Genomic DNA, 13,101 nt, shown 5'->3' on the forward strand with positions numbered 1-13,101 from the left:
TAACACCTAGTGCTCATTCCATCAAGTGCCCTCCTTAATGTCCATCATCCAGGTTCCCCATCCCCCACCCCCCTCCCCTCCAGCAACCCTCAGTTTGTTTCCTATCGTTAACAGTCTCTTATGGTTTGTCTCCCTCTGTTTTCATCTTATTTTTCCCTCCCTTCCCCTATGATCCTCTATTTTGTTTCTTAAATTTCACATATGAATGAAATCATATATTTGTCTTTCTCTGACTGACTTATTTCGCTTAGCATAATACCCTCGAGTTCCATCCACATTGTTGTAAGGGACAAGATTTCATTTTTTGATGGCTGAGTAGTATTCCATTGTGTATATGTGTGTGTGTGTGTGTGTGTGTGTGTGTGTGTATGTGTGTATATATACATACATACATATATATATATGTATATATACCCACCACATCTTCTTTATCCATTCATCTGTCAATGGATATCTGGGCTCTATCCATATTTTGGCTATTGTGGACATTGCTGCTATAAACATTGGGGTGCAGATGCCCCTTCAAATCACTGTTTGTACCTTTGGGGTAAATACCTAGTAGTGCAATTACTGGGTCATAGGGTAGCTCTATTTTCAACTTTTTGAGGAACCTCCATACTGTCTTCCAGAGTGGCTGCACCAGTTTGCATTCCCAGCAACAGTGTAGGAGGGTTCCCCTTTCTGTGCATTCTCGCCAACATCTGCCATTTCCTGACTTGTTAATTTTAGCCATTTTGACTGGTGTGAGGTGGTATCTCACTGTGGTTTTGATTTGTATTTCCCTGATGCAGAGTGATGTTGAGCATTTTTTCATGTGTCTGTTGGCCATTTGTATGTCTTCTTTGCAGAAATGTCTGTTCATGTCTTCTGCCCATTTCTTGACTGGATTATTTGTTCTTTGGGTGTTGAGTTTGATAAGTCCTTTATAGATTTTGGATGCTAGCCCTCTATCTGATAAGACATTTATAAATATCTTCTCCCATTCTGTCGGTTGTCTTTTGGTTTTGTCAACTGTTTCCTTTGCTGTGCAAAAGCTTTTTATCTTGATGAAGTCCCAATAGTTCATTTTTGCCTTTGTTTCCCTTGCCTTTGGTGATGTGTCTAGGAAGAAGTTGCTGCAGCCAAGGTCAAAGAGGTTGCTGCCTGTGTTCTCCTCTAGGATTTTGATGGATTCCTGTCTCACATTTAGGTCTTTAATCCATTTTGAGTCTATTTTTGTGTATGGTGTAAGAAAATGGTCCACTTTCATTCTTCTGCATGTGGCTTGCTCTGTGCCTTTATCCAATCGCCTCTCCAAGTCTCTCAGCCTGAAAACCACCTCCTCCTTCTAGGAAACAGTATTCTTTTCCTCAAGGGGAGGTTTTCCCCTCTTGGTGCCCTCCCATGTTCTGGAATGCACAGGATTCCACCCGATGAGCACAGATATTCTCTGTTCAGCATCACAGTTTGGGAGGATAGACTCCAGTCATGCAAATTGGAATTCCCCATCAGAGGGACCCTCAGGCTGGCACCTATGAAAAAAAGACATAGAACAAAGACAATATTAATCTTCCTTGAAGACTATGCAGCCTAATCCAATGTAAAAGAAACAATATTTCTCCTATTATCACATCCTATCCTTAAGACTCAGGGGGACCCCCTTTCACGGTGCTGAGAAGCATTTGGGTCTTTCCTGTATCCCTACTCCCATTCCACCCTGAGGTCTGGCTGCTTCACATGAAAACTCAGCGCATCTGTTAAAGATTGTTTAAGTCACTCAGAGGGATGACTCCAGCTCAAAAATGTTCACTTAAAAAAAAATTTCAAGAGATCAATATGTACTAATATAGACAGCCTCCAAGATTTAGTGTCCAGTGGAGATAAAAACAAGGTTTGGAACAGTGTATATAGGAAGCTGCTATTTGCATCTAAAATGCTTAAGTTTTCAGAGCCTGACTCTGGAATAACAAAACAAACAAACAAAACACTGGCAATGAGCTGCTTTGGGTAGGCATCTTGGGGGATGCGATGAGTGGGATATATATGTTTTTAAAATATGTGCATACTCACAATAGCCAAAAGGTAGAAACAACCCAAATGGCCACTGATGGGAGAATGGATGAACAGAATGTGGTATATACACAGAAGGGAACATTATTCAGCCTTAAAAAGGAAAGAAATGCTGACACATGCTACAACATGAATGAACCTTGAAAATGTAAGCCAGGCACAAATTTTGTATGATTCCATTTATATAAATTCTGTATGATTCCATTATATACTTAGAGTAGTCAAATTCATAGAGACAGATAGTAGAATGCTTGTTACCAGGGCCTGGGGGAGGGGAGAAAAGGGAATTCATGTTTAATGGGTACAGAGTTTCAGAAAGGGAAGATGGTAGTGGTGATGGTTGTGCTGGGGAGGAAAACTTTTCCTGTACCCTTCAAAATTCTTCTAGCTGGTCTAAGAATTGAATTGACATGAGACAGATTAACAAGAGAAAATCAAATTTAATTACATACAAACAGGAAGTCCACACAGACATGAGATTCCAAAGCAGTCAGGCAAACTGAAGTATGTATGTCATCTTGAACTAAGGAGAGGGCAGTAGAAGTCTGGGACTAGAAAGGGAAGGAAAGCAAGTCAGAAGCAGATGAAAAGAGTAAATGTTTGGTGAACAAATAGTTGCTGGGCCATCCAGAAACAAGGGACATAGAAGGAATTTTTATCAAACAGGCCTTGCTAGGTTCCTCCCTTTCTACCACCCCTAGTTCATATTATAATGTAGTTATTTATGGGGAGAACTCTTCCTGAAGCATGTCCTCCAGCTAAGTTAATTTAGGCAGTTAGATGGGAGGTCAAAATGTCTTCCTCTCTTAGTCCTTGGTTGTTTTTAGTATATGTGCTGCTGAGGCGAGCACAGTCCTTGGTTGTTTTTAGCTTGAAATAATCTGCATGTCAAAATGGCACATTTTGGGGCAGACTGCCCTTGGTCCCTACAGTTGCAGGATAATGTAAGTGTACTCAGTTCCACTGAACTATATGCTTAAAAATAGTTAAAATGGGACGTTTTATGTATGTGTTACCACAATAAGATGTGCATGTAGTACTTTTCACATTTATTTTTATATGCTGTTTCTCTTCGATTGAAGGGGATGGAGGCCATTTCTACTAAAATTACAGATGCATTTATTATTTGACCCAGATGTGTCCTACCTGTATATACCTGCTCACATATGAAGTGCCATATGTACAAGGTGATTCGTTGTAGCTTTGCTTGCAGCAGCAAAAGATTGGAAACAAAGTATCCCACTAGAAGAGGCTGGTTCATAAATTATGTATATCCAGGCAATAGAGTACTATGCAGTGAAAAAAATAAGAGGGGCACCTGGATGACTCAGTTGGTTAAGCATCCAACTCCTGATTTCGGCTCAGGTCATGATCTCAGGGTCATGGGATTGAGCCCCACTTCAGGATTCACACTGGGCATGGGGCCTGCTTGAGATTCTCTCTCTCCCTCTGCCTCCTCCACCTGCCCCACTCCCTCATCCTGTGCTTGCTTTCTCTCTCTAAAAACAAACAAACAAACAAAAAACCCTAATAAAGAAGCTGTCTATTTACTGATTTAGAAAGATATCCAAAATATATTAAGTAAAGAAACCAAGATGCAAGTGTATATAGCATGCTACCTTTTGCATAAGAAATGGGAGGAGTAAGGCTATATATTCATATTTGCTTGCATTTGCGTAGAACACTGAGAGGATAAACAAGAAACTAAAAACAAAGGTTACTTGTAATGGGCAGAAGGAAGGAGTAGATGGAAACAAAGTTTGAAGGGAGGTTTTTCAGTGTGTACTTTTTATATTGTTTTGATTTTTGACTTATGCAAATGCATTATCCATTCAATATACCAGAAATATTTAGAATATGAAATGGGGGGAAAAAACGGGGCCATGGTGGAGACGTTGTCCAATTCATCCTTTCTACCATTTATACCTCCACCCCCACCTCCACCTCACCATCAATTTTATGGACTTTTCAGGTTGTTTTCAATCTTAGATTAACTGAGATAAACATAACATTACAATGGTTATTATTCAGGCTCTTTAAATGGATTCATTTAATTTTCCTAACAACCTAGTAATATAGATAATATCATTAACATTCCCATCTTACAAATGAGGAGACAGGGACATGGAAGGATTAAGGAACCCACCCAAAATCTCACACAGCCTGTAAATTGCAGTTAGAATTCAAACCCCTCATCTGTCAAATCTTGGCTCTCCCAACATCCTTGTACAAGTATCTTTGAACACTTGCCCTATTATTTCATTTCTTTGATTACACTATTAGAAGTGGGTACATTGGGTCAAGGAGTCTGTCCTTTTAATGTTTCTTTTTTTTTTTTCTTTTTAAATTAAAAAGACCAAAATGCCATTACATGCATTTGCATTATTTGCATTCCCATCGTAAGGGCATGAGAATGCCTGTATCCCCATACGGATAACGCCGAGTAGCCGCAAAATTTAATTTTTTCCTCAAGCTTCCTGACGAGATATGGTTATCACTAATGTTTTAATTAGCAGTTTAGCGCTCAAATGCTTAGAGACCCCTGGAGATACATTTGCCCAGAGCAAGGAGTCCTCCAGTTCCTGAGCGCTGTCTCCCCTCGGCCGGCAGAGGGCGCAGGCCTAGAGGCGCCTCTCTCCTGTGGTCCTAATTGGCTGCCCAGACACATTGCGCACGCGCACATTTCGCTCCAGGTGTCCAGTTTTGTGCCTGACCGCGGTCTCCTCGGCTGCGCTCAGCGCGCAGTTTTTAACCAGAGCTGGTCTTTGGGAAGAGTAGCGTGTTCCCTGGAGCCGGAGCGCCGCTGGGCCTCTGGGATGAGAGGGTGTGGGGCGGACCTCAAGGGGTCGGGCGGCGCGTCGGGCAGCCCACGCGGGCGGGGCGGGCGGGGCGCGACCGGCAAGGAGTGGGGCGTCGGTCGCCTGTGGTGGGGCCGGATCCGGGCGCGGAGCCCCTGACAGGACAGGTACGGAGGCGGCCACCCTGCCAACCGTCTCCTCCGCCGCCCCCCGTGTGTTCGCTAGGTTCCCGGCGGTGGACCGGGGGGTGGGGGGGCTGGTGCTGGGCTGGGGCGCGGCGTGGAGCCCGGTGTGCGGAGCGGGGACGGTAAGGGTGGGCCGCGGCGGGGTGGGCGCCTGCCTGCGTCGGGGCCTGTCCGACCCACCTGCGCTCTTCAGCCTGGCCGTGTTCTCCCGGGGTCGGAGTGGTTGCGCCTCCGAATTCCTCCACAGCGGCGAGGGTCTCCCTCCTTTCCTGGGAGCGTCTGAACCCATTGCGAGCCACAGGTTTCTATGGGCACATGGTTGAGAAGTTTGTGTCAAACGAAAAACAAAAAACCCAAAACCCATAGAGGACTCAAGCGTGGGGGCTTGGATATGGGTCTGTTGTGTCTGTGTCTCCCACTCCTGGGGTCCGCTTTTACTGGCAGGATGACCCTTGAGTAGTCATCTTGCACATTGCGCTTGTCTTTAAGGCAGAACCACAGGTAAATCACACAGATAAGGAACCCCACTGTTTTTAAAGAGGCAGTGATTTAGAAGCTGCCCCTCATGTATTGCAGTGATGAGAACAGCAAGCCCATGCTGACCACTTGCTAATCCAGTACGCTTAAGGTACCGAGAGTCCAAGAGCTATGAGGTCGAGACTGACGCTTTACCTGGTGTACAGCCAGAGCCTGAGCTACGGGGATGTTAAAGGAGAGTGCCATAACTTTTTCTTTTTTTCCTTAAGGCATTTCGTGCTCAAATACGTTTAGAAACTTCATGGTTAAACTTTTCTACAGAATATTTCAGAGCCTTCACTATGCTAAAGATAGTTACCATGAATCTCACACTGCAAGTATTGTATGGAGACTTTCCCAGATTTGAATGGGAAATGCTGTTTTTCTTGAGTGCTGACTCTGTTTAACATCTGATATAGTTTGGGAAATGCAATTCCAGAATGAGAAAATCAAGGTTTGGAAGGGACAGTGCAGGTCAATGCTTTTCAGACTTTAATGGCGCATACACCTGCCGGTCTTGTTAAAAAACAGATCGCTTTTGGGTCGACATTTCTTACAAGTTTCCACGTGCTGCTGCTCTTCAGATCACACTTTGAAGAGCAAGGGTGTAAATCACTGGGTTGAGATTCAGAGGCCATATTCTTCCTGCTCTCGGATACAAACTTTGCTGCCTTGAGTGAGCCACTTCACCTGTCCAGACCTGTAAAATAGGAGGCTGGACTAGAAGAGCACTGAGGTTCCTTTCAGATCTAAACTGCTGTGATTCAAGTTCAGTTACCCTTGTGAGAGTTGAAGTCCATCTAAAATATCCTTCCCAAATAGCCAGTTTGGGCTTGAACATTTCTAATAATGAGGAATTTACTACATTTCATCTTGAGATAGCTTAGTAAGGAAGTTTTTCAGTTTGCTGAAATACGTCTCTGCAACTTCCATCCTGTCGGTCCTAGGTTCTCTTTTACAGTTGAACAGAAAAAAAAGTACAGTCCCCCTTCAAAAAGGTGACTTAAAGTATTAGAGGATAACTGTTCCCGCCAAGTTTCCTCCGCTGAGTTATCCTTAATTCTTCCATGACATTGTTTCAAATGCCTCTCTTAAATTTAGTCTTTCTGCGTGGAGTGTAGTGGGGCTTTGGCTGGCCTTTGAAGGATGGTTGGGGCTTGCAAGACTAGGGAAAGCATCCTAAGCAGCTGACTCAGTGGTGCAGAGATGACAGTGCATATGTGAGAGCCAGGACTGTTTGATTAAAGTAAGAAATGGTATGTCAGTGAAAGATTTGAGGCAGGTGGGCATATGAGCGAAATAGTATTTAAGAGAGTGTCATTGTCTTACTGTGGGATATAATGTGGTTGGAAATGGAGAGAGAGGCAAGGAGCCAGATACGCTTCACGTATCAGTAATAGAGGACTTAGGTTGATGATAATAAGAATGCCTTATATTTATGTATAAGATTTTACAGATTACAGAACCTTCCACAGGTATGATCTCATTTAATAATTCTGTGAGGTAGGCAGAGCAGCTGTTACCCTGTTTCGTAGATGAGGCACCAAAGAGGGAAAATAGTTTGCCTCAATTCTCAAAGCTTTAAATGGCCAACCAAAGAGATGACAGTGGTAATGGAGGAGAAAAGAGGGATGCGGGAGGCAATACTAAGAATTGGTGAGTTGGGCCTGACTGACGTGAGGATACAAAGGAGAAGAACTTGTTAGGGAGGATTCAGAAGACGCGAGGGAATCGTGATACCGTTGACAATTTCCACTCTAGGTTTTTCTCTACCATCTCTGTCATTGCTAGTGGCTGCCTGGAGTTATGGGTTGGGAGGGATTGTAGTAGAGGATTCCCAGGGTGCTTGGACTGTGTATAGCTACTGGTGGTACTGTGGGGACTTGGGTGGTCCGCCCCATACCAAGCGAAATGAGAACTGAATCCTCAGTGTCCCCTGAGGAGGTAAGTGTTGAGCAATTGACTGATTCAAATCTGTCTTAGGGCCCTTGCCATCCTGGAGACTCTGGAATTGGCTTTCTATCAATTTTCTTTCTTTCTTTTTTAAGATGATTGATTGATTGATTTAACAGAGAGAGAGAGCACAAGTAGGTGGAGCGGCAGGCAGAGGGAGAGGGAGAAGCAGGCTTTCCAGGGAGCAGGGAGCCCGATGTGGGGCTCGATCCCAGGACCCTGGGATCATGACCTGAGCCGAAGGCAGACACTTAATGACGTGCCACCCAGGCGCCCTTCATTTCCTTTTCAAGTTCAGGCTAGTACCAGTAGCTCTTGGCTGATGGACAAATTGAGTGTCCCCACGCTCCTACATATCCCCTGAGGGCTTCACTTAAGCAAAGACTGGACCTTTGTCACCCCAAAGCCTCACTCAAGCTGTTTTCCCAGATCTGCATTTGCCCTAGAGCCTAGAGATCTCTCTGTGGTCCTCTCACCATGGAAACATATGAGATTGAGAACTCGTGTCATTACCAAATTCTGTAGGACGTGGGGCTGTCCCTCCATTTTTAGTTTCTTAGGCTCCTGTCTGGAGAGGAAAGAGCTACATCTGCTGGGGTTCATGGGTACAGGACTGTTAATTTCCTCTACCGGGCGGGGTCTTTAAGGGTGGAGCTACTCTGGGAAACTTGTCAGAGCCGGCTTATATCCCAAGGGGCTGGTGTTGCTACAGGCTTGTATTTAACATTGAATGTCTTCTGTGTTCGGTGCTTAGGATACTGAAATGAATAAAAGCTCTCTTCCCTGGAGGAGTTCATGATGGGATAAGGGAGACAATATTTTAATAAAAATGTGATGTTGTTATATATGTCCAAAGTGCTGTGTGAGGGCACAGGAGGGAATGACTAGCTCTGCATGGAGACGTTGGGAATCTTCAGGAAAGAGGTGATAATTGAGCTGAGCCTTGATGATGAGGAAAGAGAATGGCCTTGCGATTTTTGCAACATTTATAGAGGCAGAAGGGCGAAGGTAAGTAGGTCCATGTAGCTGGAATATAAGAACTTTGGGATCAGAGGAGAGGTGATTGATGAGACTAGATATTCATAATGAGGCCAGGTTTCGACCTGAAGTGCTGTGCTAAGAAGATTCAGTTTTGCGGGCAGAGGTGATGTGATTGTATTTTGGGAAGCTAACTGTGGAAGTAGACTAAAGGGAGAATTTAGATCGGGGACATCAGGAGACTCTTGTAATATAACATAAGCATGTATAACACTGAACTAAGGATTAGGTTAGTGGGGGTGGAAAGGAGATGAATCTGAGTGAGATCGTAGAGACAGTCAACCTGATACAATGATTAACTGGTTGTTGAGAACGAGAGAGGGAATTGTTAAGGATGACTCCGTTTTCTGTTTTGGGTGGGTGGTGGTGCCAGTAGTAAAGAGGAAATATAGAAGAGGAACATTTTTTGAGGGGGAAGATACCAAGTGTGTTTTGAGTTATGTTGAACTTGGGGGGCGTCTGTGGCACTTAGCAGACAGGTGGAAGCGTGGGTCTAAGGTTCAGAGGAGAGTCTATGCCTGGGGCATAGGTGTGAGTGGGGGTTGATGCCGTGGGAATGGATGAGCCCAGCTATGCTTATAGGAGGCTGAAGATGACAGAGGAGGCAAGAAGGGTTGGTGTGCAAGGTAGGAGAGAATGTTGCCCAGGGAGCTAGGAGAGGAAGAAGTTCCAGGAAGAGGATCCGCAGCTTCAGTTGCTGCAGGGAAGTCAAGTAGGATGAGCTTGGAAAATGCACCTTGAGACTGCACAGTTAGGAGATTGTGGTCACTGGGGCTCTTTCACTTTTTTAGTGTGAGCAGCTTCTGAGAAGTGGTAGGGACAGGAGCAAGGTTGAGCCAGATTGAGGAGTGGATGGGAAAGGAGGAGAGGGAGGGTGTACTCACTTGAGTAGCCCAGCAGGGAAAGAAGGGAGATGGTGGCATCTTGCTGAGCAGAGACTAGAGACTAGAGACGGTTTTTCCTACAAGTCTTGAGCATAGGTTTACCTAATAATGTGTAAGAGCGAGTAGAGAGGGTGCAGTTGAAGGCACAAGAGAAAAGATGATTGCTAAATCAGGTCCTCAGAGGAGGGTGGAGGGGTTGGCCCTGAAAAGAAAGGGACATCATTTTCTTTGAAAGAGGAATGACAGAAGAAAGGAGAGCATGTGGGAAGAAAGGGGCAGCGATGGTGGCAGATCTGGCTAGATTTGCAAAGGAATTTTTCTCTAGTAGGTTCAGTTCTCTTTCTTAGCAACTTTATCTGCTGGGGGAGGTGTGGTGTGGGCTCAGACAGGAACAGGGACTTAAAGTAGTAAGGGAAGCCTGAAATAACTGTCCAGAGAAAAGCGACGGAGATCAGACCTGAGATTCTCTCCACCAGTGTTGAGTACCCTCGGAACTTAAACCTCACACTGTAGGCCCCTCCTTCCTCTTTCTCATAATAATAATGGCTGATGTTTATTGAGTGCTTCATACCAGGACTCTTCTGAGTGCTTTTCAGGCCTTCTCACAACAACTCTGTTAGAAAGGTATTGTTACGGTCTCTATTTTACACAACTGGAAATGGAGGCATGGAGGATTACTTAGGCTTAGTAGTGCTTGTGTTTGATGAGTCTCTTACCTCTGCAGAAATGGCACTCCTCCCCCTGAGGCATCAGAGGAGGCAGAAATTGAATCCCAGTTCCCAGTTTCTGGACCTTGAGGGGCTGGAGTCTAGGGCTGCTAAGGAGCAGGTCTTATCTGGCCAGTGTGGGCATGCTAGTGGCACGGGTGGGCAGGGTGGTGGGGTCAATGTGGCTGCTGGCCTTTTACAACTACGTAGGGAACTCTGAAGTCCTTGAATGAGACTAGCATCCTGACGAGAAAGACAAGTGACTGATAGTGCTTTGTCGGTATTGCAGGCTGAGACTGTGTCACCTGAGACAGTGAATACTTAAAAGGGAATTGTCCCCATCCAACCAGAAAAAGAGAATTTTTTTTCTGCCAGATATGGGAGTAGGCAGACTTATAACCTTACATAATAGCATAGATCATTAACACTCACCTTTTATGTTTTTCCCTTTAATGTGATTGAATGAAGGGGGAGAATGGTGGGATAGCATGGATGGAAGAGAAACAGGCTTACCTTTTGCTGCTGCAGCTACTGGAGCATCATATCCGTGTCCTTCCTCTTGTGGTTGCTATGGATACGCCTTTGCGTGGTGACCTGAGGAGATTGATTTCCATTATGATCAAACGATGACGTGGATTTAAAAAGAGAAAGGACAGAATGCTCTGCTTTTGGGGAGTGGCCGGTGAGCTGCCCAAAAGGCAGAGCCCAAGCACAGCCAAGGTGGCTGTGGCTTTGTTGGCTGCCTTGGCTTTTGCTGAAGTTGTGAAATGGTGCATCTCTCTCTTTAGAGCGCAGGCTCCGGGTTCCCTGTCTGCAGGGTCCTAGTGCCAGAGAATTGCTGGTTGATTCACGGGGAGGAACCAGCAGGAACTTCAAACAGGCTGTCAAGTAGGACTTCTGCTAGCATGGGGAAGGTTGCAGTTCTTGAGTATGGGGCTGGGGGCTACTCACGTACCCGCTGCCTTCCTGCAAAAGTTCCTTTATTGAGGATAAGTGAGTCATATTATGTAGACTTCCTTCCTGGCTCTTGGAGGTCTGGGCCTTTGGAGGTGGGCCTGGCAGTCACTGGGTATTCTTGGGGCAAGGGGATAGTTTGGGAGGAGGTGGAGTTGCATTCAGATTGAGAGTGGGCTGCAGACATTTTTGGGGATAGCAAGGAGCTGGAAAGGTAAAGAAAGTCCATTTAGGATTTAGGCCCTGTCCGTATGAGATCTATAAGGCAGATACTGGAGTAGGACATTGGAGCAATGGGGTGTGTACGTGTCTTCTTTCTGGGTTCCTGTGTATCTGAAATCCAGCCTTCCATGCTTCTAGTCCCACAGCCTCTGTTCCCCACTCAGTGAGCAAATAGCTCTTTTTTCCTGATTCCTGAGGGACTTACATCCACACTTATCCCTTCCTTACCAGTGCTTTCAGAGATGTACAATTTTGTCCTAGTCTGAAGAAAATCTGAATCTTGCTAGTTACTATTGTGTTTCTTTTATCTTTGTAACCAGACTACTCTATACCCACTACCTGATACAGTTCAGTTCAAGTGTGTGGACTCTGCTATGAGACTGCCTGGGACTCAAACCAGCTCCTCTATGAGAGGGATGAGTGAAATCAGACAGTTGGGTTAGCTCAGGATCAAGTTTAGGTGAGATGAGACAAGAGGAGGTCAAGGGCTCAAAGGATGCTGGGGTGCTAGTAAAACAAGGTAGGAATAGTGCAGGCTCGGTGCCAAAGAGACTTCTTCTTCTTACTTGTTCCTTAATTCTTAACAATCTACTCGCTTTCCTGTCATTTTCTGAAATAATCTCCAAGACCATTGGTTACCTATTTATCAGACAGAGATTGAGATTTTTTCCCTCCTCTCTTCCCGTTTTCCTAGATATTTCAACAGTATTTAATATACGTGGGGAGGAAAATGAATTAAATCCACAGCGTATTGGTCTCATCTCTGGCTGAGGGAACATGTAACACAGAATTGTCCCATGTGACATGGGATGGGGCCCAATGGTGCTATGGAAGGATCACGTGTTTGTACAGCTAGTCAAATGTGCCCCCCTGCCATTTCTGGCCATGAGACTTAGGAGAGTTATTTGACTTCTGAGACTCACTTCCATCACCTATAGGATAGAGATAATGCAGTCTGTTTTGTCTGCATCACAGGTGCATTTTGGAAGGAGATAGTGACATATGTGTGTTAGTGTACACAGTCAAATTTGCTCCAGAGAAGGCCCTAAGAACAGACTTATCTTCTCTCTCCTAACATGTTCAGTTTGCCTTCCCATTTCCTCCCAATTCTTTTAATGTTTTTGATCATCATTCTTCCATTACTCATGCTTGAAAGCTCCTGAGTTCATTCATTCATTTTTTTGTTCATGCATTCCTTCATCCATCCACTTATTTATGCAACATTTAAGTTCCTACTGTGTGTAAATCATCATTGATGTATCTTCTCAATAATGATGAAGATGGTATCTACATTTTGTTGAGCATATATTCTGTGCCAGGCACTGTGTTAAATGCTTTCTTCAATCTTATTTAATCCTCACAACATCCCTGTGAGGTAGGTATTATCTCCCCCTTTTTTCAGATGAGGTAGCTGGGCTCAGAAGGTTAAATATCTTGACCAGAATCATACAGGTGAGGAAATAAGGAGAACCAAAGCTGTATCTAGGTCTGTCTGTCTCTGGAGCCTGTGCAGGCACTCTGCCTCTTTTCCCACGTGTGATCTGTCCTAGGGCCTTCTCAGGGCATTTTTGTACATTCTCTGAATTAGCTCCTATCCTCCCCTCCTTCTTCCCCTCTCCTTCCCTCTCTCCTTCCCTCCCTTCCCTGGTTCAGACCCTCCTCACCCCTTGCTTAGTGTGCAGCAGTCTCCCTGCTGTTTTCCTGTCTTTACTGAGTTGCCCCTGCCTCCACTCCAGCCTGCTCTGCCACCCATTTGATCCTCCCAAAATAGTTTTCGTTATGCCAGTCTCTTGCT

At 45.0% G+C, this 13,101-nt stretch overlaps 1 protein-coding gene and 1 long non-coding RNA gene across 3 annotated transcripts in view; one reads left to right on the forward strand and one right to left on the reverse strand.

The window, feature by feature from the left end:
- Nucleotides 1–1,203: 1,203 nt before the first annotated feature.
- Nucleotides 1,204–11,060, reverse strand: LOC116636162. The gene is made up of 3 exons (XR_004300291.1): nt 10,644–11,060; nt 5,213–5,337; nt 1,204–1,511 (listed from the first exon to the last, which is right to left on the reverse strand). It is a non-coding gene; the product is annotated as an uncharacterized LOC116636162 (long non-coding RNA).
- The window catches only part of DCTN1 (dynactin subunit 1), a 30,427-nt gene continuing 22,234 nt past the window's right edge, over nt 4,909–13,101 (forward strand). For both annotated transcript variants that reach the window (XM_032410652.1, XM_032410655.1), the window contains exon 1: nt 4,909–5,014. The gene's annotated coding sequence lies outside the window, so the exon portion shown is untranslated. The remainder of the gene's footprint in view (nt 5,015–13,101) is intronic.

The sequence above is a fragment of the Phoca vitulina genome, unplaced genomic scaffold, assembly GCF_004348235.1.
Source record: "Phoca vitulina isolate PV1807 unplaced genomic scaffold, GSC_HSeal_1.0 scaffold12, whole genome shotgun sequence".
Taxonomy (NCBI): domain Eukaryota; kingdom Metazoa; phylum Chordata; class Mammalia; order Carnivora; family Phocidae; genus Phoca; species Phoca vitulina.